Source organism: Pleurodeles waltl, chromosome 3_1 (genome assembly GCF_031143425.1).
Source record: "Pleurodeles waltl isolate 20211129_DDA chromosome 3_1, aPleWal1.hap1.20221129, whole genome shotgun sequence".
Taxonomy (NCBI): Eukaryota; Metazoa; Chordata; class Amphibia; order Caudata; family Salamandridae; genus Pleurodeles; species Pleurodeles waltl.
The window spans coordinates 1,705,840,958-1,705,868,944 of NC_090440.1; the positions used below are offsets into that span (position 1 = coordinate 1,705,840,958).

At 45.8% G+C, this 27,987-nt stretch overlaps 1 protein-coding gene and 1 long non-coding RNA gene across 4 annotated transcripts in view; one reads left to right on the forward strand and one right to left on the reverse strand.

The window, feature by feature from the left end:
- IQCA1 (IQ motif containing with AAA domain 1) overlaps window positions 1-27,987 on the reverse strand; it is a 692,773-nt gene that overhangs the window by 282,458 nt on the left and 382,328 nt on the right. The window lies entirely within an intron of this gene.
- Window positions 25,132-27,975, forward strand: LOC138285528 (uncharacterized). Its single transcript, XR_011201607.1, has 2 exons — window positions 25,132-26,068; window positions 27,514-27,975. It is a non-coding gene; the product is annotated as an uncharacterized lncRNA (long non-coding RNA).

Sequence of the window (27,987 nt, forward strand, 5' to 3'; positions counted from 1 at the left end):
TTTTTAAGGTCATATCTGAGAATGTTGCACAATTATAAAACAGCTGGCAGAAGTACAAGCTAAAATAGGTTTATGTTCTTTAGTTTATATTGCTCATCTGAGTATTGAGCAAACATTCACACATAACTAAACACATTGAAAGATGAAAAAACTAGCAAAGAGTAATGCACCAAGCAGAATTTGAAACAGTAGTGAACAGAGAGAAGATGAGAGTTTTCACTTTGTGACTTGCATGTCAGAGCTTTTAATTTTTATTCCAATGTACTGTATCTTTGAAATTCTTATGTTGTTCTGCTCTTTCTCTTTCATGCAATGCAGCACATCAACTTCACTTACTGTGCTGTGTTGTGTGAAATGTTAGTAAATATGCCTCTCAATGATTTAGCACAGGTGTCCAGACATACATTTTGTCTTGGACCTTATACAGCTTTCTGCTGCCTTTTGGCTAGGGTCGCACCACTGAAATAACTTATATGTACATACAGACAGGAAATCACTGTTTGTTAAGAAAAGGCTACTTTTTCAAAGAATGATAGACAAATCCAGCCAAAGTTCGAGCCTGGAGCATTTGTCTGGCACATTACAGTGTGGCACTAGAAGATCTTGAGATTAATGAACACCAGTAAGGCTATTTCAGGTATTTCTAATTCTGCTCTTCATTCTCCATTAGCTGTTAATACTGAAATAAAAACTTTACAGAAATAGAGGTTACTCTAAAATGAAATCCCTCTGTTCGTAGGCTATACATTCCTTCTAGTCTGTCCCACATTCATCTCTTGAAGTGCTTTTGCCTCAGGTCCTGGAGCACTGCAGAGGGTGCAGAAATGTTAGCTACGCCTTGAGGTGGACAAGCCAACAAATTAACATGGCGAGCCAAATCAGAACCACGGTAAGGGCTCGGCTTGGCTCTTAGAGACTGTGCACACGTCGAGCCACGGTATTGTTTGACATGTAAATCATACTACAAATATCACGTAAAAATTTGATGAAGTCACATCATAATGCAAGAAAGTGTATTTCTTTAACAAGTGAAAGCTTTCACAAGAATATGTTACATCCTAGCACTGCACTGAGAAGCACATGTTAAAAGTGATAGTTTACAAATATGAACTTAGAACCACTCATGCCCCCGTTTCACTCTGGCGACAGTGCCATTGGTGACTAAGAGGCAAGACAGTTGTCATGTGAACTCCATTTAGGGCCAAGATTGCTATGAAAAGCAACATTATAGTCAGTGCCACTGCTGTTTCTAGCTCAAATGCTTCAAAAGTTACTAAAACCGCATGACACATGTTGTGGCGCAGTGGAAGGTGCTTTGCAAAGTCTGACTGCCGAGTGTTTTGTTGCTTATTGCTAAATTGGGTTTTAAACTGGCACAAATGAAGTACAACGTATGGCCATAGATTGGTAACAAGTGTAAAAACCTCAAAATAATGAATACTATCATAGAATGTGCCACATTATGCCACATAATTTGCCTTTTCTAGCTGCATAATTTAGTCAACCCTGTTGCATAATCGACCCCTCCCCTACTGAATCATTATAGTGGCCCTGATAATAGCCTATTAAACTAAACACAGTAGGTATAAAATATTTGCCTAAGACCACACAATTTGGAGAAAGGGAAGCCGCTCTTAACCAAGGTTTTGCGGTTTCAGTTTTTACAAATTAGTCACTCAATGGTTATCCATTTGTCTCTCCTTTTTACCTCAGATGTTAATGCTTTGTTTTTACCTCTTTGTCATTGAACTCATATGAAATCTTAGTTCGTTTTGGGCTTGATGTTCCAATGGGACGTCAAGCTGAGCCAGAGCCAGGCTTCAAGCTCGAGTCTGGCTTGAACTTTCATCTGCTTGCTCACCTCTATGTTAAGAGTGCCTGGTCTGGAGAAATACAAACTCAGGATTTACAACATAACTTAGTGTTTGGGGTTGTTTTTACTCATAAGTATTCATTATTATTATCTAGGGGCGTGGCCAAAGTGCCGAGCATGGCGCACGTCTAATTCTCGGGCACCGGATGGGCCGGCGCCAAAAATCCTATTAAACGTGCCAGCCAGGGCTATTTCTCACCGGAGAACGAGCAGCGGACTGCCGATGGGTTGCCGGCGCGATCGATCCTTCACCGCGGGACTGAGGTGAGCGAGGGACAGAGGCGGGCTGCCCGACGCGCGAAGAGGTTTGCGGCCCATCCCCCTTTGGGAGACCGCAGCCTAGCATGAAGCGGCGGGCCGCCCTGGGATCGGATCGGGAGGCCCGTGTGTGGCGGCGGCCGCGCCTGGGCCCAACAGCCGGGGTAAGGACCCCCGAGATGCCTGGCAAGTGCGGGAGGCCACGGAGGGGCCCCATCCCAAAGAACAATGCCTATCTGGAGGCAGGGAAACAGAAACGGTCATAGGCCTCCAGCCCCGATTGGAGCGGGACGCCCTGGGCCCGATCAGAACTTTGGAGAGCAATATTGAACCCGCGGCACCCCGGCTCCAGTGGGGGCCAATTAAGAGGTCTCCCGAAGGGGGGCTGGGGCCACAGAAGTTCCGCTTTGAAAGGGGCCCACTCAACAAAATAGGGGAAAGCGTCCGCCCAAAATAAGAAACTAAGAAAGCGGCTGAACGCCTGGGAGCACCACTGACCCCTGAATGGGGCCACTGTGCGCGAACCAAAATGAGTCTACAGCAAAGGACCAAGCGCTGGGGAACGGACGAATGCCCTGCACAGGGAGACGGTCGGACAGAGGCTGAGGCGAGCGCCCGATCCTGCTTGCAAAAAGGATATGCCCGGCAGGAGCAATGAGCAAGGGACACGCCATCGAAGGGGGTGACAACCGGCAACCGTAGACGGGCATGGAACCCACTGTCTCCGCGACTGGATGCCGGAACTAGCCGGCGGGGCGCTTGGAACTCGATCTGGGGATATCTGCGGACAGGAACTAAACCTTTGGAGACCAAAGCGGAGGGACAGACCAATAGCAGAACGCACAAAGAAGACCGGACTGCTAGCTGTGCCCACCGTGGTACACCCCCCTGCCGGTCTGATGACCCCCAAGGGCCGCCACAAGTACAGAGCCATGGACCACATGACGCCTGCTGGGCGCGAAGAGGCGGACACACAGAGTCAGTCACAAACCAAAGTACAAGACACCCTAGACAAGATACTGGGAGCAATAGAGGACACAAAGTCAACATTGCAGCACAACATCAACCAAGTGGCAATTGAGGTGGGGCTCCTAAGGGCGGAACACCATAAGCTGGTGGACAGAGTCAAAGCGACAGAAGCTTCACTGGCAGACATCGCGCCAAGACAGAAAGACACGACGGCTGAGGTTGCTTCCCTGACTGACAGAGTGACAAGACTCGAACAACGGGCTGAAGATGCAGAGGGAAGAAACAGAAGGAACAATGTGTGTGTGGTGGGCCTTCCGGAGGGGTCAGAGGGGTCGAACATGGTGGAATTTCTGGAGAAGTGGCTCAGCACGGTGGTCGCACCTGGATGCCTGACTCCTTTCTACGCACTGGAACGAGCGCACCGAGTACCGGCGAGGCCCCTTACCCCTGGCAGGCCGCCCCGTGCGGTAATCGCTAAGCTCCTACACTATAGAGACAGGGACATCCTTCTACAGAAAGCCAGAGAGACGGGCCCGTTCAGAGTGGCAAACGGAGAAGTGACACTGTTCCCAGACTTTACACTAGAAGTCCAAAACAAACGAGCTTCATTTTTAGCGGTAAAAAGAGCCTTGCGAGACAAAGGGATCCAGTACTCGTTGCTATTCCCAACACGACTAAGAGTGATTATGGATGGGAAATCCACATTTTTCCAATCCCCAGAGGAGGCATTGGAGTGGCTCGAGAGGCACGGGTCCCACACGGATCAATCCACTCGTGGGGAATCCAGTGCGGGAAGGCCCCGCCGAGCCCCGAGGGGGAAGAGACCCAGGGATCGCCCTCAACTAGCGCCAACACAAACGCAAAGAGAAACGGGCAGGAAGGCAGCCCTTGAGGCGGCGGCCCGAGTGGGTGGAGAGACGTCCCCCCAAGATGGCTCTGAGGTGGAGTCTGACGACACAATGATGTCCTCCGCTGGAGATTCGGGGAGCTTGGCCTGTGCCCCGAGAGTGACACCTCAAACGGCAGACGAACTCTGATAGTCCAGAACAGTAGCAGCACCTGGGGACTTGGCACACCGTGAGTAAACATGTGGCCCCTCCGGACCTGGCCACCCCCCTAGACTTGACTTTCGCCTGCAGATTTGGCTGGCGAATAGGACAGTTATGTTTTTGAACAAGTTGCACTGTTGCACAGTTTGCTGGGCCCCCTGCAGTTCCGGAGGCGCCCTGGGGATGAGGAGTTGGGGTTTACAGATACAAGTTCAGTCGGCAAGATGGGTGGTGACGTCAGTACACTATAGGGGTGCAGGCGTGTGGAGACTTCGGCCGGTGCCCCGGGTGCACCGGGCCCGTTCTCACCAGAGTACAGGATTAAAATGGCTGACTACAATTTCATAACCTGGAATGTCAGGGGGATGGGCACTCCGGCCAAAAGACACAGAATCCTGTCCTTCCTTAAAAGAAGGAAAGTGCAGATAGCAATGCTACAGGAGACCCACCTGGCACCGGGGGAGAGTGAGAAACTAAGGCGTAGATGGAGGGGGCAGGTGTTCGCCACAGAATGTTCAGCCTATGCAAGAGGCGTACTAATTTGGATAAGAGCGGGTGTCCCCCTAACGGTTGATTCTTCCAACATAGACAAAGATGGTAGGTTTGTGATATTGGAGGGGAAACTGCATGGGACCCCATTAGTGTTGGGTTGCATCTATGCCCCTAATCAGGACCAGACTTCATTCATGACAGGCCTATCAAGACACCTCACCCGACAACGCACTGGGGAAGTACTAATAGGCAGGGACTTCAACGCAGTATTGGACATAGATATGGATAGATCCACCCCGCCGCTACAAGGGGCGACATCAATTAAGATAGCTCAAAGGCTGGTGGAGTGGATGAGCACCTGGGGTTTAGTGGATGTCTGGAGGATGCGACACCCGGTCATTAGGGACTACTCATTTTACTCAGGCCTCCATCGGGTACACACCAGAATTGATAGGGTAGTCTGCACTGCGGGTCTGGCTCGAGGCGTGACCCACTCTGAATACCTGGCCCGCACAATATCAGATCACAACCCACTACTGTTAACACTGAGGGTGCCACAGGACAGACCCCCTATACCTTCTTGGAAGTTGGCCCCTGCGGCACTGGAGGACCAGGCGTACAGGGAAGCGCTCCGTTGCCACCTGACAGAACACATTGAGACTAACAAGGGATTCACCTCTTCTAGGGCCGTGGAATGGGAGACGCTTAAAGTGGTGACGAGGGGTTTCTGCCTTGGGCAATCAGCAGGAGTGAGGCATACACTAGAGAGGGAGCTAACCGCCCTAGAGAAGATTATACACGAAGGGGAACTGAGACAAGGCCCAACAACACAAGGTGATGAACAATACGACTGCGCCCGCAGAGAACACTCCCAAACTGAGGAAAGGCTTAGATGCCTTGACATGCAAAGATACCTAGCGTCCCTACAATCAGAGGAGGGCAGATCGGGGAAGCTCTTGGCATGGCTGGTGCGTCCGAGCGGAGAAAATGAGCCTATCACGAATGTATTGGACAGAGGGGGGAACCGCAGACTTAACCCAGGCCCTATTAATGACGCATTCAGGGATTATTATACGTACCTGTACAGAAGACCTAATGAACTGGAGACACGGTCTCTAGATGATTTCCTAATACAGATCCCTCTAGCAGTGCTAGACCCGGTGGTCAGAGACAGCCTGGGGGGGGCCAGTGACTAGGGAAGAAATAGATGAGGCAATAACACAACTGGCCCCTGGGAAGACCCCCAGTACGGACGGGCTCCCCATGGATTTCTACAAAAAATATAAAACCCTGCTGATTCCTGAGCTGGCGGACATGTACGCAGAGGCGTGGAATTGTGGAGAACTACCTAACACACTGCGTGAGGCACTGGTAGTGCCACTCCCCAAAACCAACAATAGGGAAGCATCGGTGGCTGACTACCGCCCGTTATCGATGCTAAACAGTGATTTTAAGATACTTAGCAAGATTATGGCCAACCGGCTGCTCCCCCTCATGACCACATTGATACATCCTGACCAGAATGGTTTTATCCCTGGACGCAGCACCTCCCTGAACCTCAGGCGGCTTTTCTCAATAATGTACATGCCCGATGAGTTGAAGCCCCTTGCCGGGGTCTTACTAGCGGTGGATTTCGAAAAGGCTTTTGATTCGATTAGGTGGGACTACCTGAGGGCAGCAATGTTAAAAATGGGCCTTGGGGAGAAATGGGTTAAATGGGTGGACCTGCTGTACTCGTCTCCAACGGCTAGAGTGAGGGCGGGCGGGATAATCTCGGGCGCGAACCCAGTGTTTCGCGGAACCCGACAGGGATGCCCTCTGTCCCCGCTGCTGTTTGCATTAGCGATTGAACCCCTGGTGGCCCAGTTGTGGGGAGAGGGGGTGGGTAAGGGGATTGAATGGGGCCCGGATGAGCATATTGTCTCCCTGTATGCGGATGACATCCTGATCTACCTCAGGGATGGAGCTAACGGTCTTCCCTGGGCTTTGGAGGCGTTGGAGGACTTTGGGGAGGTTTCGGGACTACGCCTTAATCGCGGGAAGACATACGTGTTCCCCATGAGGCAGGGATCCGCGCGCCCGGTGGAGTGCCCGCTGGATGTGAGCTGGGCTCCACGGACCTTCAAGTATCTGGGTATCCAAATATTTCACGAGATGAGCGATCTCAGAGACGGTAACCTAGGTAAGGTACTTAGATCCCTACGATCGTCGGTTGGGTTTTGGCGTTCACTAAAACTTTCAATAATGGCCAGAGTAGCACTGGCCAAAATGATTATGCTTCCCCGACCCCTCTATTACTTCGCCAACCTACCACTACTGATCCCACCGACATGGTTTTGCGACCTGAATACTCTCCTCAGGGAACTACTGTGGGACGACGGACGCAGACGAACAGCCTTGACGACCCTTTGTAGACCAACCCGTATGGGCGGTCTGGGCGCTCCTGACTTCGAGGCATACTACCTAGCGGCCCAGCTACAGTGGGTGGCCGGCTGGCAAGCGGGCAAGGGACACCTAGACCGTAGGACTGCACAGGGAGTAATAGGTACGGCAAGGATAGTGGCACATATGGCAGGCAGGAAGATAGCCCTTCCTGAGAACAGCGCAATGATAAAGATCGCATTGGCATGCCGGAAAAAATGCACAAAAAGAGTGGGAGTGGGCCAGCCATATTCTCCAGCACTGCCGTTGGCGGCACTGGTGGTGGGGCCCGGGGGGAAGGATTCGGAAGAACTGGGGTCGGGCCCCTGGACTGGCGCGGGGATTGAGACAGTGGGAGGACTCTTCGAGGAGGGGGTGCTGAAGGGATTCGCTGACATACTGTTGGAGGGGGTCCCCCGGGGTCAGTTCTTACTCTTTGCTAAGATAATACACACCCTGAAAAGCCATTGGGATACGATAAACGCAGAGCCAGCCACGCACGGGGTGCTCCACCTACTGATGACAATGGGGGCGGAACCCCATGCGGTCGCCAGGATATACCGGGCTCAGGTGGAGGCCATGCTGGACCCTCTACGATCCTTGAGAGAAAGGTGGGGAAACACGATAGGGAGGGAATTAACTGACTCAGAATGGAATAAGGCACTGGCTTATCCCCGAGTGGTCTCGCGTAACACACGGTTAAGGTACATTCAGTACAACTACCTTCATAGGACATATCTGACGCCACACCGACTGTTCCGGATATACGGGGGGACCCGGAGGACGTGCCCGAGATGTCGGGGGGGAGATGCTGACTTTGACCATATGGTGTGGGGGTGCCCGGAGCTTCAATCGGGTTGGAGAGAGACGATGGCCATTTTGGCCCAGTTACTAGGGATAGAATTATCGCCTACACCTGATCTGTGCTTACTGGGACTTAGGGCGGCTGCGCTGCAAGGGAAGGTGAGAGGGAGATTCCTTGACTTAGCCCTTGAACTTTATAAAAGATTAATCGCGAAGGGCTGGAAGGCCCCGAGCAGCCCCTCACAGACTGACTGGAAAGTTGATGTTTTGAAATGGTCCAGGGCCGAACTGCAGGTTTTGAGGGCAGAAGAAGCACGAGGAATCTGACAGGTCCCCATTGCCCCAGAATGGGAAGACCTGGTCTCACACTGGGAAGATCTATGTAAGAGGGCAACAGCACCCAAGGTAGAAATAAGGGATGAGTAGCACACCCCATGAAGCTGACACAAGGGAAAGTTCCCAAGTGGGGGCCTGAAGACGAATACTTACACAATCAAAATGCACTGACTGAGGTAGTACAGAAGCGCGCGAATAGCAACTTTATACACCACCAATAGAGGGGAGGGATAAAGTAGGTGGAGGCTTGCCTATCTGCACGCTGGTGCGCCCGGGGCTTGGCCCTCCCTCTCATGCTCCTATGTTCCAGTACCTTCTTATGGTATCAGTAATAAGTCCCACCCACACAATGCCGCTATGTTGACCATTAGTTCGTTGGTCTATTTACCTTAATTTTTATTCTTTTGCCCTCTCAACTCCGTTGCTCTCCTTTTTACATTTTCACTCTCTCTCCCTTATTGTTAGTATCTCATCCAAGTTATGGGTCAGAACAGAACTAAGTTGACCACTGACTTACGGGATCCCAAAAGGCAACACAGGCCGGCGAGTAATGTAACACAAAATGTAAATATGATAATCACACCAGAGTCAGGGATTGATGAAAGCATTAAGGACAGATACGAGGTCCAGGATTTGAGTAGAGAATTAAAAGCAGTACGAATTGTAAATGCAAACTGTCTGAGAGAAATGTACAGTGAATACAAGATGTTGCAATGAGAGAGTAAACAGATGTAAGATAATAAAAGTTAATAAAATATAATTTTAAAAAAAAAAAGTATTCATTATTATCTTGAAGAACTCTATTTAGAAACCTTAGAATAACGAGAGATTGGGAAAAAACAACTGCAAGTAACAAAAAGGAACCATGTAACAACAGCAGTAACCCACTAAGCCGTCTACATAAAAACACATTTGTTTTATCTGCATGGTATAGGTTGTGCTTTGCAGCAGGTACATTATCCCACTGCACAACTTAGGCTCTGCGCTGCACTACATAGATTCTGAAGTCTATGGAAGATATTTTGGAAAGTAAGACCCTCTCCCAAGGCCCTTTTCCCAAGGGCTTGGCCCCTGGTGCGATGCTAGAGGCCCTAGATAAAAACAGAATGCCCTGCCTTAGGCTAGGGCAGGAGGAGGCCCAGCATATGCTGACATTGGTCTGTTGTCAGCAGCCAGAATGGCAATCGGCTGGTTGATGGTCAGTGTAAGGTCGGGAAGGGACTGCGCTTGTACTGAGAGAAGTGGGAGCTTGCCCCAACAGGTAGTTGCGCAGGACTCAGAAGTTTCAGCAGGGGAGCAGCACAGCTTGCTGCAATCCCCACAATAATGGACAAAAGCCACCCGTAATAGGGATCATCATGGAAAACAGAGATGAGATGGTTCCTGAAATGTATGGAGGGGTGGTCATACTACTTCAGAAAGACCATTCATAGCAAGGCTTTAAGTGGAATGAAAAAACTAGGGGCTCTCTGTGAGGGACGTGGCCTATGTAATTAAAAGTGTGGCTTGAAAAAACACGTGATCTAAACATCTTTCCTTAGCATAGTATGTTGCCCAACTAGTATTTTGCTGCTTCTTTCTTTTATTGTATCCAGATATATAGCACAAATGACATTACACCTAAAACAAGCAAGGACTATTGGCTTTGTCAATGGTTGTTAGTTGCAGAAGATAAAAAAGTTACAGCAATAGCTCTGTTGGATATAATATTGAAAATGCTTCAGTTCTGAAATGGTGAGATTGTGAAATAACTATACCAAATCTCTTTGAAGTTACATCAGAGGCAGTAAAGAATGGTACTGCTGTTGAGTTAAGGTTTGTGTTCACTCTGAAGGTGAGGGCAAAAATGGAGAGCCCGATAGGGACCCATCTCGGCACCTTATTTTTAGAACTGCCCATGCCGAGCACCGGCAGGACCCGCCCCACTTTAGGTCTTGATTAATAGTGCAAACTGCACACACTCTCACAACACAGAACTGGTGTGACATAGGAAGCTTCGGTGCAAGCTTCATTTGCACGCAGAGCAGATACATACCAGTGCAATATAAGCGCACACTCATGTCATACAGCATGCATAAGGAAGGTACAGCATGTCCATCATCAGTACAGGCTTCCCCCTCATATTATGTACATTCTGCACTGGCTGCAGCAGGACAAGCTTCCTGTACAAACAACAAGTACAACCTTGGTAACAACAGTGTACGCTGCTTTCTCACCAATGGCGTAACAAATCTTGAGGGGGGTCCCCTGCAACATACATGAAGGGGGCCCACCACGCAGGGCTGGTTTAGCGCTGGTGGTGCCATATGCCACAGTCTTTTTTTGTTGACCCCCCAAGACCTCCTTCTCCACGAATTCCCTCACTACCACTCTGCAACCATGCCCCCCCTCACCCCTCCACAGCCCTTCTCTAACATACATTTCTTTTTGAAGCGTTATTCGTAGTTCAATCACAGTTTTGTGATCTGCATGGTACGTGTTCTTTGCAGCAGGCACATTATCCCTCTGCGCTATTTTATATAGAGTAAAAACTGCCCCTAGACAAAATTCGCATCTGACACTAGCAGTATCAGTAATCACCAGAGTTATGTTGACATTTTTATTGTTGCCTGAAAACTGCTGGATGCACCAGCATATTCAGTGCTTCTAAACCCATAAGTTATTTTTAAACACAGCACCCACACCAAACTCAAAGTACTGGTTGCATTGCCCTAAAGTCGGCCCTGCCCCAAGGACTTAAAACCTTTCAGGCCAGAGGGCCCATTGACAGTGCCTGGGGGCCCCCTGGAGCTCCCCCTCTCAACCCCGTTGTTACACCACTGTTTCTCACATGCAAACGTGCTACACCACCCGAAAAGGTTTGTTAGACTTAATAACAGGACAAAGGAGAGTAGGCAGAGCATTGGTGTCAGGAGGGCGCGAGCATCGGGCTTTTATAATTCACATTTAAAGGCAGGTACCCTCCACACACACAAACGTGCAATTTTAAATATAACAGGAAAAGAGCAAAGCAAAAGCACCAGGCAACAATTATGCCCATCTTAACGTAATAAACAGATCATTAATCAGACATTCGTGATAAAAAAAATCTTATGCCGACTTTATAGTAAACATATAAATTGTTCTATTGTTAAACATAATTTTAAAACATGGTTTTCTCAGCAGTAGCGTTTAACAAACACATGTCATTTGCATCAAAGTGCTTGCTATTTTGTTTCTTTATGTGCCACATCTTTTGAAACGTGCCAACCAACTTGAGGCCTAGCGTTTGGCAGACGGTACTCTGTCCATCAGCGTTGGCAAGTGCATTACCTCCACTATCCTGATGAGCTATGATCTGTCAAATGTTAAAGATGACCAGTGGCCTGGTAGTCATCTCTGTACATCAAAATAAACTGTTGCCATGGGGTTCCTTTCAATGTACAAAATATTTGGTGGATGGTTGCTCTCGGTTTTGACAGCCTATCAGACGCTTCCAAAGCACCTGCTTTTTAGAAACAAACTGTTGGAGTTTGTTTCTGAAAGACAAACAGAAAAAACCCTAATGACACCTGCACACCGAGAGTCTACTCCCATGGTGTGTGTGTTGGGGTGGGGGGGGGTGTAATTATTTTTTTTGCCCCTTATCACCAGTTTTTCTTGGCAGTAATGGAAATAAAAAAAAAGCTATTACACTGTCCACCCTGGACAGAGTGGGCAGTATAATATCCTTGCTCTGATGGTCCCTACTCCATCAGACTCCTGGAGGAAGCTTTCCCTTGACTGAGTTAACAAAGGCTCCTTTGATAGAACACTTATGGTCCGCCCATCTCTAAATAAGGTGGGCAGACCAAGGGTTTGGCAGACAGGGTGCTCCGTCTGATCTGCGATGGACTACACTGTTCACTATACTTCAACTCAGGTCCTTCGTCTACAAGAATAGGTGGCTTTACCACACTGGCATTGTTGGCCTGGCCATTGTGAAAGGAGGTAAAAAAAAATGTTACTCGACCTATTGAGTAAAAGCTGAAAGGAGGTTGTATTTTGATGAACAATTATAAAAGGTTACAATCCCATAGTTGCTTAGGAATTAATGTTTATCATAACCAGTGTTAGAAATCATGCCAAAAATTATAAGCTCCACTACATATTGAAACCATTCCTGATTGCACATGATCCCAAGATGGTGTCTTTGTCAGTAGTAGAAGCACCACGTTAGAGTTCAATGAAATATAACCAATTTGTAGTGCTTAGAGGTAAACATTTACCAAAATATGGCTCGTCACTGTTTACTGCAGTTTCTACATCAGAAAAATAAAGAGGAAGGATACAATACATTACAGCAAGCAGTCTGTGAAATAAAATGTGAAAAGGATCATGAACGGTGCTTCATATGTGCTGGCCATTGCCACGATTGTGTATCAGCCCTCATTTTTGAGGACTGTGACTTTTTTTAATTGGTGGACTTTGACCCAAAGCTAGAGAAAGATAGAAAAGGGAGGAAGAAGGAATAATAGAATGCCAGGAAAACGGTAACAAAGGGAGTAAGTGAGGATGAAAAAGAGAGTAAATTAGGGTGATAAAAAGATTGGAAGCGTAGGGTGGTGGAATAGAGATACGAGATGGATTCCAGACTAGGCAGTCTTGATATTTGATGTTCATGCATTCGTTTGTGGGTGGTAAACTCCTTAGCACAATATAGAACAGTGATAATGAAGATCAGGACACTAGTATATGTTGCTAGTAGATAAAGTTTAATCTGCATCAAAACCCCATGACACCCATGACCCGGCACCACATAGCAACTACCACAACACATTTTAAAAATCAACTAGCATGAACACAGTGATGACATTCTGTTACATAGTGAACATTTCTAGATATCAATACACACGTACCTAGCATGCAGTTGTCAATACTACACAATATACATTCCCCTCCTTTCCCAAACACAACAACCCACAATCACAACTCACAACATAAAACATATAAAACAACAACAGATTACACGCAAACACACAGATAAACATATCCCCAACCAGAAGAAGTAGACACTAACACAAAACACAAAAGAAAGAATCCAAACTGCAAGCAGGACCTTATTCTGATATAGAAGTAAATTAAAACAAACCAACTACACACAAAATTTCCAAAACAGCCCAGTGGTCTGTAAGACCTCACCACCCATCCCACAATGACACCACTTCCACTAGAAGAAGAATTAGAGACACCAATTGCACCTACTCTGGTCATCCGAATGTTGGATAGCTACTATGGGAGTAGAATGTGGAGATGGAATGGTTGGGCAAGTAGAACATTGTGGGCGGCAGTTGCTGCGGGGTGGTTGCTGGAGGATGTCGAGTTGGCGTTGCTCCCTCTTGACAAACCTTGTTTTTTATTAAATTGAGTTGGAAACAAATTAGTCTTGGTAGCACGTTCTTTTCTCCACAATGGCGACGAGCGGGAGAGGAGCAACGCCATTTTAAAGTCACATACCTCTGTGTCTACTTTGCGCTTGGATTCTGCCAGCAAACTTCATAAACAAAAAACATTTACCGGAAGGAGAGGAAAGATCAGAGGAGCCAGTTTGCCACGGTAGTGATCATACTTGTTCAAAGAGTACGATTTGGAAGTGCAGGTATGAGAAACTCCTGCGTGTAGCTGTGCGCAAGCATTTATTGATGCGTGCAGTGAAGTGAAATTATCGTGTGGAGCTGTGCACGAGGCCTTATTGACATGTACAGTGAAGTGCATTTTGGGTAAAAACAAGCCCCAGTGTCTACAGACAAAACGTAAGATTATGTATTGACGGCCATCTTTGTTGTTTGGGAGGATTCCTTTTTACAGCTTTGATTGTACGGCAACCGATAAGGATATTCACTCCGACTTTCCCTTCTATCATGCGCGTTCGGTGACGTACACACCTTTAATTACTGAAGGATCAGCAATCGTCAGTTGGGTTGTACGGCAATTGGTACAACCATTTACTTTGACTCTGCGCGTTCGGTGATGTACACACCCAAAACCCGGATAATAATTATTTTAAGGGGTTACACAACTGGCCACACGCACATACTCAGGGCAGTGGAAAGTGTGGCTACACGTGGAGTTATATTTGATTTACTTCTTACAGTGGGATAGATATGGCTTGCATTCAACCACCGCCTTTCTTGTTAGCTGAGCATGGAGATCCACCTATTCCATTGGAATTGTGGTTGGATTTGTTTGAGGCATATGTGGAAGTACTAGAGGATGGGGAATGTACACCTGAAAGACATTTGTCCTTACTAAAGCACAGACTAGGTGCAATAGATCTTAGAGAATTTAAAAATCTGCTGAGGTTGGACAATGTTGATGAGGAAGATGTGTATAAATGTGCTCTCAAACAGTTCTAAAAAAGATATGGTAGGAAAATTAACGTAGTCATGGAAAGATATAAGTTTTACTCAAAAAGGCAAGAAGAAAATGAATCAATTGACCAGTAAATGGCAGTGTTGAGGAGACTTGCTGTAACTTGTGCGTTCAAAAACATGACATATGACCAAGTATTAAGGGACCAGCTATTGATGAGAACTAAATAAAACAAAATCAAGAGAAACTATGCTGTTCCGGTGAATTATCTTTAAAAAATGTGATAGAAGTGGCAAGAGGAATTGAGATTACTGAGAGATGTATACAGGCAGTGAGGAATGAAAATAAAGACAATGGTATCATATGTGCTGTAGGGAGTGTGAAGAGTGGTAAGGCAAAAAAGAATCTTGCGGTTGGTAAAACTAGAGGGATATTGTGTTTTTGATGTGGAGCTAATACACATTTAGCTAATTCTAAATTGTGCCCTGCCATTGGAAAGACATGCAATGTGTGTAAGAAGCGAGGACATTGTTCTCAAGTGTGCAAAAAAAAGTAAATTGTATCATGGAGGATCCTAATGGTGAGGAGCTTGAGTATGGAATGTGTGAGGTGGTATTAAGTGTGCAGAGTGAGAACAGCAAAGCAAACAATGTCCAATTGCCAAAGTGTACATTAAGCATAGATAGAATACAGGTCAAAGCTACAGTGGACTCTTGTGCATGGTATACCATAATGGGGAGAAGGTTGTTTGACAAACTATGGCCTGGTAGATTGTTAGAGAATACTAATTCAAGCCCATGTAGTTATTCTGGTAAGAAAATTTCTATTGTGGGGTCTGTGCAAGCTGAAATTGGATTTGCCAGAAAAATAAGTTTAAGAAATGTACTTATAGCAGAAAAAGGAGTTATGAGTTTAGGTTGGCCACACATGACTGAACTCGGAGTGAGAGTTGACCCTAAAGCTGACCCACCCATGTATGCAGTGGGTGAGGGTAATACTAAAAGTACAAATGATACATATTCTGTCTTCAGGGCGGAATTTCCAAATGTTTTTAGCAGTGAGTTAGGAAACCTGAAAAATGTTAAACATAACATAATCTTAAAAGAGAATGCTATACCTGTGAGGCAAAAGTTAATAAATGTTCTGTTGAATTACAGAGGGAAACTAAAATACATTTTGTGTGATTTATGTCAAAGGGACATTATAGAACCAATTGAAAGTTCTGAATGGGTATCTCCAATTGTAATTTTCTTGAAATCTTATGGCGATCTGAGACTTTGTGTGGACTTACGTTCTTTGAACGATGCTATTTGGGTGGATGCCTTCCAGTTACCAAATCTGCAAGAATTAATGTCATCCATTGGTGATGCTAAAATGTATTTGTCAATTGATTTAGCTAGCTCTTATCATCAAATTCCTCTGGATCCAACCTCTAATCACTATACAGCCTTCATAACACCTGAATGTTTGTTCCAGTACAAAAGGATGCCATTTGGTTTAGCCAGTGCATTTGCTGCGTTCCAAAGGGAATTATCTAGAGTATTATCAAATATAATTGGTGAAAACGTTTTTCAGGATGACATATTGTTAATTGGGAAGGATAAAAAGGAACACAATTGCATATTGAGGGAAGTTCTACAAGCATTTATGGACTATGGATTAACTGTGAAAGAACAAAAATGCAAATTTGGGAAACAACATGTGGAATATTTGGGTCACATAATTTCAGAGGATGGCATTTGTTAAAAAATTAGCCATGTAAAAGCCATTTGCGATGCTCCAGAACCCAAGAGCGAGGAACAGTTGGTATCCTTCTTAGGGTTGACAGAATTTTACGCACGGTTCGTAGAAAATGACACATCCAAGGTTGAGAATCTTAGAGCGCTATTAAGGAAAAATGAAACGTTTTGCTGGGGACAAAGACATACTGAAGAATTTGCAGCACTTGAAAAAGAAATTGTAAATGCATCATACCTAAGATCATTTGATGACGATGCAAATTGTATAATTTCTGTGGATGCTAGTGGGTATGGCATTGGTGCTGTCTTGTCACAAAAAAAGAATGGGAATGAGGGCGTGGTCGCATATGCATCCCGTACTATAACACAAGCAGAGAGGAACTACTCTGTTATTGAAAGGGAAATATTAGCTACGACTTGGGCTGTGCAACATTTTAGAATGTATGTGTGGGGTCGCAAATTTATGATGTGACCAGACCACAAACCCTGGGTAAATATCTTGAGTCCTGGAGGTGGGAGAAATCTTGCCCCTGGTTAGCAAGACTCACCTCAAAACTGCAAATGTACCATTATGAGATTCTGCACTTGCCAGGGAAAGATAATCGGGTGGCAGATGGATTATCACGGTTGCCTTTGACGTATCAGAATTGTGAGGAAGTAGATGATATATAGTGTGATGTGGCATTTACGTATGACGATCTGGTATTTATTGAAGATCATGGGATTGAATTAGAGTTTTCTGAGGATAAGTGGATCAAGGAAATGCAAAAACATGGAATATTAGTAAAGGTAAAGGAATTTCTTATGAAGGGGTGGCCATCTGAGCGGCAGCTTCAAGGGGAATGTAGTACATTTTGGAAGATCAAGGATGAGTTATCCATATGCAATAACATCGTCTTGAGAGGCGATAAAATAGTACATCCTTACGGCATACATGAACTTATTGTCAGGTTAGGACATGAGGGGCATGGTGGTATAGTAAGTACCAGAAGGAAAATTAAGGAAACCTTTTGGTGACAAGGGGTGGATATTATTGTGGACCGTTGGGTGAGGGAATGCAATGCATGCAAGGCAAGTGACAAGACTGTCAAACCAATGGTAGTACCTTTGCAGATGGTCAAATTCCCTGAAGGACCTTGGCGGAAGGTAGCGATTAATTTTATGGGGCCTTTTGCCACCTTACCATCCAGAGAGGCATATGCCATTGTCCTTATTGATTATTATTCTAAGTGGCCAGAAGTTCGTATGGTTGGCAATGTCACCAAGGATGCGGTCATCAACTTTTTAGAGGATGTGTTTTCCAGGGAAAGGATTCCTGAGACTCTAGTAATGGATAATGGCGTGCAGCTCACATCTAGTAAAATGAAATTGTCCTTGAAAAATTGTGGTGTGAATCACCTAAAGGCATCATTATATCATCCAGAGGGAAATGGTCAAGTTGAAAGGTTCAATAGGGTAGTTAAGGAAGCCATACAGTGGGCTCTGAAATCTAGCCTGTCATGGAAGAAGGCTCTTCAGAGTATGTTACTATCTCATAGAATTACGCCCCATTCGGTGACAGGGAAAACCCCATTTGAGTTATTAAGGGGAAGGAAACCCTCTTCCAAGTTAGTTCCAGGTGGTTAAAGAATATAAAAAAGGAGCAGTGATGATCTAATTAGGGAACGTGTGCTAAAACACCAAGGTCATGTGCTGAGTAGAGTGAACGGAAGGAGAACCATGCCTAAAAACGTTGCAGGGCAGTATGTATGTGTGAGGGACCCTGGGTTCATAGAAAAAGGGGCAGCCCGTTGATCAAGTCCTATTAAAATAGTGAAGGCATTTGACGGAGCTGTCAAGCTTGATGATGGTAAGATACATAGGGGGTGATTCTGACCTTGGCGGTCTTTTCGCAAGACCGCCGAGTTACCGCCGCGGTAAAGACCGCCGACCGCGGCGGTATGCCGCGGCGCGTATTCCGACCGCTGGGAGCGTTCCACCGGAAAACCGCCAGCAGCCACACTGGCGGTCGGCGGGAAAGTGGAGACTGGTCAACCTCCACCGCCACTCCATCAGAACACCGCCCACAGAATTACGACCCACATTTCTGTGTGGCGGTCTTCTGTTGGCGGTCTTCTGTTGGCGGTCACGTCCCTATGGCTCCCGTCGCCTCCCGGAGGACCAACGCAAGGTAAGTTGATCGTCCGTGAGGGGAGGGGGGGGGTGTTGTGTGATGTGTGCGTGCATGGGGGTGTGTAGAGGGGGTGTGTGAGTGCGTGCATGCGGGCGGGGGGTGCTGCTGTGCCTATGGGCAATGTGTGTAGTTCGGCGGGTGCGCATGTTGGCATGTATGTGTGCGGGTATGTGCCCCCGTTGTGTATGTGTGTGTGTAGGGGGTGTGCATATGTGCATGTTGGGGGTGCGTGCATGTCGGGGTGCGTGTATGTGCATGTCGGGGTGGGGGGGGCAGGGGGTTTGTAACATCTCTGGGGGGTGGCAGGGGGTGGAGGGTGGGGGGGGGACTCGTGGGGGGTAGTGGGGGGTGGGGGAGACCCCTATCAGTGCCAGGGATGGAATTCCCTGGCCCCGATAGTGCCTACCGCCATGGTTCGCATGGCGGTTCCCGACCGCCAAAAACCGCGGCGGTAAGCAGGGACATGATGCGGTTGGCGGTCTTGGGTCGACCGCCGGGCCGGAGTGCGCAAACTCCAGCCCGTCGGTCATGACCGCCGTGGCGGTCGGAGTGGGAAAGTGGCGGTCGATCGCGGCGGTGACCGCCGCGGTCAGAATGCCATTTTTTGGACCGCCGGTCTGTTCGCGGTCCGACCGCCGCCTCTCCGCCGACCGCCGGGGTTAGAATCACCCCCATAATCTGCAGAATGTGAGTCTATGTGAAGTAGTCAATATGCGTGAAAATGACAATGAAATAGAGGGGTATTTGCTGGGAAGTGATTCCGAGTTGCAACTAGTTGTGGATCCTGATATTCATTTTGATATATGTGCTGATTCTGGTCATAATGCAAACAAGTGTGTTTTGGCCACCAATGGTATACCTCTTCGACGAAGTCAAAGGGAAAAGAGATTGCCTGGGCATCTCCAAGAACTTGTCATGGGACTTTGAGCAATAGTAATGTAATGTGAATATTATTAATCTGGTTAGACAAAGAAATGTAGCTCCTGCAAAGTGCAAATTGGTATATCGCTATTCAAGGTAACATTCGTAATTTTGTGTTAGTCAGAGTTTTTTTGTTTGTTTTTGTTTTGGGGGAAGATGTGTGGTGATAGGAACGTTCGATAGCTACAATGGGTTTAGAATGTGGGGATGGAATGGTCGGGCAAGGAGAATGTTGCGGGCGGCAGTTGCTGCAGGGCGGTTGCTGGAGGATGTCGAGTTGGCGTTGCTCCCTTACAATGAACCTTATTTTTTATTAAATTAAGTTGGACAAATTTGTATTGGTGACATGTTTTTTTCTCCACGCCTACCTCACGTATGCCCTCACCGCTTCCACAAACATCACCATGTTCTCCAAATTCACAGACCTTCATTGCCAACCACTACATTCCTCCTCCTTCTTAACCTGAATAGGATCTTTATCATTTTTCTGAAATAAATTAACTGTCCTTGAATTCCATGTCTGACTGTTTTCCAACTTCACCCAATTACTCCCTACCTTTTCCACCTTGTATGCTCCTCTGTACGGTCCCTTGTACTTAAATAAACCACGCCCAAACCCACCAGTTTTACCTTTACTCCATCTCCCGCATTGATGAACCTCTTCATCAAAACACTTGTTCCCCTTTTTCTTTCCCCACACTCCTTCAGTTTCCACATCCTTAAAGGAACCAATTTTGTCCCTGGTTGCCTTTCTGTTATCATTTGAAAAAGGCAAATTCAATTTGGGATTATCTCCTTCTCCCGAGAGGCGGTGCCCCAAATACTCAACCTACTCTACCAAAAACGTATAATTTTCTTTATGTTAGATAAAAGCAGACTTGGCAATATTACATAAACCTCATATAACATTTAATTGTGAGTGGAAATGCTGTTTCCAAAGATCAATATATCATCTTGAAAAAACACTATATTTTGATAACCTTCCAAAACATATGATATGAATCATAGGAAGATGATTGCCAATGAGTACAAGCCAAACAGTAACCTGTTGAATTGGAACACCCCATCAATGGTGATAAAACCTGTCCAATGCATTGTAATTGGATAATGCATATCTGCATATTCTGATGGTATGCACTCCTCAAAACCAGTTTTGAGAAATATCCACCGACAGACAACAACAAAATTAGTTCATTAAAGATTGGAAGAGGAAGAGGAAATCGGTTGGTGACAATATTCTTGTTGAGCCTGCATAAGTCAACACAGAACCATTTGGCTTCTTCGTAATCATCATTGGTAAGATCCAATCAACAGCTTCGACTGCTTAAATTATTTTGTCTTAAATCATCTGATCCAAAATCCTCTTGACCTCTGTTCTGACCAACAAGGACCTTCCTCGCAACATGCCTAATGGGTACAGAATCTTTTCTCACAATGATCTTATGCAAGTACCCATGGGCTACTTCTAGTCTATGTTCAAATTTAATTTGGAACTCCTTAAACACAGCATTCAGTTCCACTTCATCTTCTACCACCATCACTTAATTAACTGCCCATACTTTCACTATAATGCGGGAGTCCTATTGATGTGACCAACCTAGTATGAGTGGTCCAGAATATGCTTCATAGATTTTTCCAACTATCTTTCCTTGGAATTTAATTCTTGAGAGAACAAACAATATCACACCTATGTTTGCTCCCTGATATCGTTTCAGAATCACATCGGTTGAGTTGAGTATTCTTTAAAGACTAATGAATCAAATATTTGTTTTAGTATTATGGTAATCAGTGATCCTGAGTCCACCAGTCATGAGACATCTTTACCATGATATTAAGCAGTGCTTTGGAACAGATTTTCCTTTTCACATCCTCCACTAGCATCAACCATTAGCATTTTGTGTTCTATCTCTTCATTTCTTTCAACCACCAGGAACGTGGCTTGTTCGTTCTTTTGCACATTGTGGCAAAGCATCCTTTTAATATATTTCCCACACTCTTTGCCGATGGCATAGAAGATTCTTGAATCTGCCAGATGGGAATTACTGACACATTTGTGGCAAGAGCCAGCAGCAAATCTACCAGCATAGGTCATTGCATATATTGTTTTCAAACTTCCACCTTTAGATTTGATATTTTGAGAACCAAATGATAGTTTCCTCCCCACAACAATAATCTGATCCTAGTTCCCATGACATTCTGCCACTTCACCCACATTCTTAAGTGCAATCCGTTGCATCTTTTTCATATACTTTTCATCCTCCACCTTGACTCTAGTTATGGCATCTTTAATTGAAGAATTATTGGTGGATGACAGTCGTTCTTGTAGTTTTTTACTGTGGCATTGCACTAATAGTTAATATTTAATCAACACCCCTGTCTTTTGCCCAAATTGACAGGTAGTTGCTAACTCACATAATCTAGCCACAAAGCCATCACATGATTTGGTGAGCTTCTGTGTTTGGGTATAAAATTTATGTTGCTTCATTACAACACTCACAGTATTTGCAAACCAGGTTTGTAAGCGTAATTTGGCTTCTTTACTGTACACATCAGTGATTCCATTTCCTTGGTGATCACTCATTGTGGGTAAATATTAAAAAATATGTTGACCCTCTTTGCACAGTGACCCAAGGAGACAAGCTCTTTTCCTAATAGGTGAAAAATCTGTGCCATCCAATGCCAGTAAATAGTAATGAAGATGGTCGCCTGAACCAAGAGCTCAGGTGGCTCTGAGAATAATTGCTGCACCATTGCTGCTTTATACACCGATCCATGGTACTCTGACTAAGGGGAAACTTAGAGAGACTTATGAAAATGGCCCTTTCTGCAAAGCTATTCCCAAAATGTTTGCCTTTCTCCTCCTAATTTTTTGACCCTCTTTATGTTGGATTTAGGACTCGGGCACTTTATCACTGCTAATCAGTGCTAAAGTGCATGTGCTCTCAGCCCTAAAACTTGGTATTAATGGCTTACACCTTTCTGGCTTATTTAGTTCACTTGTAAGCCCCTTGTGACATGGTATACCAAATATCCAGGTCCTGTATATTGAATGCAACTAGTGGGCCTGCAGCGCAGATTGTGCACCCGCAGAAGTAGCCTTTCAAACGTATCACAGCCCTGCCATTGCAGGCCATGCGTGCAGTTTACTGCCACACTGACTTGGCAAGTCAAACCCCTTGCCTAGTCTTATACTCCCTTTTTACTCCACCAAAGACACCCCTAAGGTAGGCCCTAGACAGCTCTATGGACAGAGTGCTGTGTATGTAAAATGTAGGACATATATATTTATGTGTTACATGTCCTAGTAGTGACAAACAGTACTGTGAGAGCTGCTCCTCTCATACGTTTGCACTGGAAATTCCCTTAAAAAAGTCTAAGTGGTGATTTCTGATCCCCAAGGAGTGTCATGGACATGTTTGGTATGTTTGCTTATAACTCTAGTGCTTTGCAGCCTGACCCCAATCCACATCTGGGGCAGAGTGACAGCTCCACTTGGTGCATACTTTCCAGAGAGCCATCACACAGGAGGGGCTGGGTGTGACACAAGAGGCATCTGCATACTGATAGTCTTCCTGAGCTGGGAAGAAGGAGGGTTGTTCACATTTTACATGTAAATAGGCTGTGTCCTGCCCTCACTCAATGACCTGATTAACCCTACTGATGTCCACCCTCTACTGATGTCTGGAGACAGGGCTGGATTGAAAGGGTGTTGTGCTTCACTTGAAAGGGCTCTCTTGAACAAAGGCCTTTTTGCGTATAAGTACTGGGGCCTGACCCCATGACCTTTAGAGCATTTTTGGAACTGGGGCCGAAGCTCTGTCAGAAGGACTACTGGACTGCACAAAGAACTCATCTGAACTGCTCTTCTGTTTGTTTCCCTGCTGCCTGATGTCTGCTGGGTGGTACAAAGGCCTCACCAGGATTGCTTTTCTGCATGTTGCCCTGCTGCCAGTACTCCCTGACTTGGACTTCCCTGGCACTACTGGACTGCTAGAAGGAACCGTCACTGTTTGCTCTGGTGTGCTGGCCTGCCTGCCACTTTCTGTGCCCCCCCTTGAGTGTCTCTCCAGGAGCCCAGCACAGGGCGAGCGCTGCTTCCTGCCCTTGATTATCTCCTTGAGCACATGAAGATGAGGAGCACTTATTTATTTGAGAGGCCAACCAGACTTTCTGCCAGACTGGGTTGGGTGTCTCATGGGTGCCACATACCAAAAGGAAGCGCTTTATACTGCCATGCCCTTGGTTGCCATAAAAGTGCATTGCAAACGCTTTTCATATTACCAGTGCTGGTGAACCCGGTTCCTGCCCCTTCATCTGCGGGTGGGGATTAGTGTTCAGCACGGTCTTCCCTCCAGCCGAGGGGACAGTGGCGTACTACCCGACCAGAGAGGTGCAATCGCGCAGCACCCTCGTGTTGCCAAGAAGTGGCATTGCCGACCATCAGGATTCCCTTTTTCAAGGCCCCTCCGCCATCCGCGTGGGGCACGGAGAAGCAGGCTCACAGTCAGAGAGAGCACGCCTGAAGGAGCCATACCCGTGCCACTCTCTTTCCAGCCTGCAGCCCAAAACCACAAGAGAGGAGGCTGCCCGGGCCTCAGAGCACCGTGTGCCTGACCCTGGGGCCGCAAAGCCGCACTGTGGAGGAAGGAGCCCTGGAACCCCCAGGGACTGCAGTTACATACCAGGAGGTACTGTCTCTAGGTTAGCCACCCCGCACAAACAAAAGGACACAGGCAGCACACCCACCTTCTTATTTTGAATTACCCCATGCTGGGGGGGGGGCAAACAAGGACTCTCCGAGGGGTCCTACAGCGGGTGCTCCCACACCATACAACCTTTCGGGTTCGTCCTCATGACAACCGCCAGCTTCAGTGTACACAACAAGTTACCATATTGCATGTGTTCCTGTCATCGTGATAGTTTATTGTGAAGTGGGGGTTTCTCTGCTGTATGTCATGCCCTGCCATTATCCTGTGTAGCATGTTGCTTTGCATGTGCAGTGGTTATGATTCATTTCGTTTTGGGGATATGATGCCTGTCATATGGATCCTTATATTTACCAGAACTAATTGCTACTATCCCAGTCCTTGTATGACATGTGCAAGGCTTATGTTTTATGCTATTTCGACCTGAGATATATGTATAGGACTGGAACCCTCTGCACAATTCTTATGAACTATGTTGTTGTTATACGTTGAGATATATTTACAATATAAGACACCATGTGGCGTATTTACAAGCCCCTTGCACCACCTCAGCACCACCATAGTGTCATTTTTTTGATGCTGAGATGGTGCTATGGTGGCTTTTCTGCCACACCATATTTACAAACTGGCACAATGCTTGTATTGTGCCACTTTGCGACCCTGTGTGCCACATTCTGCCTGCGCCAGGCGTAATGTATGCAAGGGGGTGCTCCAGTGCAGAGAGGCCAGAATAAATGGTACAGTGAAATTTACAACATTTCACTGCACCATTTTTACCCGTCATTTTTAATGCCTGCTAAGACCAGGCTTTAAAATGACACACCCATTATATATTCAAGGGCCTCCCTGTGCTTTGCTGCACTAGCATCAAACGTTTTGACGCTAGTGTATCAAAGCACCACAATAGCATCAAAAAGTGCTATTGTGCGTTGGCGCGCTGTTTTGTAAATAAGGTGCAACCATATGTACTGCCATTTGATAAAGTTTGTTTTGACCAATGACTTTGTGTTTCACCACTGCGCATATTAGTTGCTCAATGTTCACCAGTAGCACATGGTCAGTTTAGCCGCCTATGGGCTTTGACATTGCATTAGTCATTACATTCTGTATTCTGCCTATTGGCTTTGACATGGCATTAGCCATTACTTTCTGTATTCAGTTGAGCCGCCTATGGGCTTTGACATTGCATTAGCCATTACATTCTGTATTCTGCCTATTGGCTTTGACATGCTGTATCCAGTCTAGCCGCCTATTGGCTTTAACATTGCATTCCTATTGGCTTTGACATGATGTATTCAATTTAGCTGCCTATTGACTTTGACATGCTATTAGATATGCTGCCTATGGGCTTTGACATGATATTCAGCTCAGCTGCCTATTGGCTTTGACATGATATTATACATTGCATTTTGTATTCAGCTCAGCTGCCTATGGGCTTTGACATGATATAAGACATTGCATTTTGTATTCAGCTTAGATGCCTATTGGCTTTGACATGACACTAGACATTGCATTTGATATTTAGGTTAGCTGCCTATTGCCTTTAACATGACATTGCATTTGATATCTAGGTTAGCTGCCTATTGCCTTTAACGTGGAGTTAGACATTGCAGTTGAGAATCCAAGCTGTATTTTTCCAAGCTGTGTTTTTGCACAAGAGAACCAAGATGTTTTTCTCACAGTAGACTAGACATGATAAGAGAGAGTACATGGGTGTTGTTCTCTCTGCTTGAGCTTGGGAACAGGAGTAGTCTTGGAGACCTGGCCAGTCTCCAAAAGGCTTGCTCAGTTTCCCAGGTCTGAGAGGAGGGGGCACACCTTTGTAACGAATGTAACAGGCTGCAGAGAGTCAGATTCGAATCTGCCGGACCTCGTGCTGGAGCTTGGCGTCAGCTGCCAGCAATCCCGTGTGGGTAGATGAATCTCTTTCTCGCGGCTGACAGGGGTCATCAGCTTGCAGACCTTAGAAAGATGAAGCTGTAGATAGTTCCCACACGGTGAAGTATTTGTTTTGCTTTGCATTCAATATCTTATAAATATAACCTGCTGTGTATATTGCAAACTGATATATTTTGTTTGATTAACGCGGACTTGAAAGCTACTAATTCGTCATTCATAAATATTGTGGTTGGGGAAGAATTAACAACAATAAAAGTCTTCTTTGACCTCAGAAGTGCATTTCTGTTGTGTTATGTTAGTGCTTAGAAACGAGCTAAGAGGAAAGCACTACAATTGGTACCAGGAGTCGTGGGGTCGGTCATTAAGAGGTGATTAAGAGGGTGTTGACGAGTTGGTAGATTTCTAAGTGCACACTTTAAAAGTGTAATTGTTTTTTTGTTGTTTGGAGAATTACAGAAATTGTTTTTTTTGGAGAATCACAGTAGCACTGCAGACCATGTCTGAGAATTCATGTGTTGATAAACTGCCTGATGGTGCTAAGAAAAACTGTGAATTGTTTTCTGTTTGGGGAATTACAGAAGAAAATGCATGTGTAGCTAAAATGCCTGATGGTGTTTTGAGAAATAATTCCTGTTGTACATATGTAGAAAAAGTGTCTTTTGGAAGTAATGATGACAGAAAGGTCTGGATACCTTTATCTGCTTACAGAGAAATGCAGGAGAAATGTAGGAAGTTGGAACATGAAAATAGGAATTTACGTGAGCAAATTAGCCCGACTGAAAGTTATTAAAGGGCTGTTTTAGAAGAATCTTTCTTGTCCCATTCCAGTAATGAGGGGGTTAAGACAGCTCCGAGCTGCACTGAGTTTCCGTGTGAGCCAGGGTTTTTGGCAGCCAAAATGCATTCCTTAACTGATAACACGGACGAGAGAGACCAGAATGTGATTTACCAGTTACCGTTGCAAAATGCACAAGTAAAACGAAGGATTTTAGAGCAAGACACCCCGAGTTTCATTAACTTGTTTGATTTTTGGAAAAAGAATAGCCCTCATTTGAGAGAAATCCTAACACTTTTGTATATGGTCACTGTGAAAAATTATATGCAGCTGCGCGCTTGTGATTTGGCAAATGAAATAATGCAGACTTTAGGTTTCTGCGCAGTGCAAGAAGGAAATACTTATGTACATGTAATTCAAGAACAAGGGAAGAAAATAGTGCCCCTAGCTAGAATCATACAATGGATCTGGTACTTGCAAGACAGGGCTAGAGTACCACAGGTAAAAGAGTTACAAATGAAATTGTGTGCACCATTTGAATTCGTGTCTACTGAAGATAAAAGCATGTTTGTTTTACTAATGATTCATTGACTGAAATGTTGTTTTCTGGCACAGTAGAAGGAACAGCGTTGTATAATGTGTGTCAGATTTTAAAGCAAGAGCTACGTGAGATGTGTCATTTTTACGCTGATTTTTAGTTCATTGCTAATGTTTTAGCTGTTTGTTTTTACATATGGCTTGTACCTAACTGGTTCAATTACCTTGCAGATGTTAATGAGAAAAATTCAGAGAGAGAAGTGTTCACCCAGAATTCTGCCTTAGTGGGGATGGCTAAGTGGGTGCCCCAGAAATGTGAACAGCTGAGAGAAAAGGCCACTTACAGATCCTACCACGTTTCGCCACTGTCCCTGAGTGTGCTGTGTGGTCCCCCTTCCGGTGTGTGCGTGTGGGGTCGGGGAAGGGACCGAATCCCCAACCTGAACCTGGCTGAGTAAAGTGCCAGCACCATGGATCCATTTTGCGCAAACTGCGCCTTCAGTTCAAGTTCAACTTGTTTGATTGCATTCTTCCACTGGAACTAAGCTGTGTTTTTTTTTTTTTTCCCCTCTCGTATGGAACTCTGACTTTTGCTTATCTTCCAGCAAACCTTTCAGGTGGACCGTGCACCTTTACATGAGCAGAACTCATGCCACATCAAATTGCTAACACTGTTGAATTAGAGACTCATTATGTAGATGTATC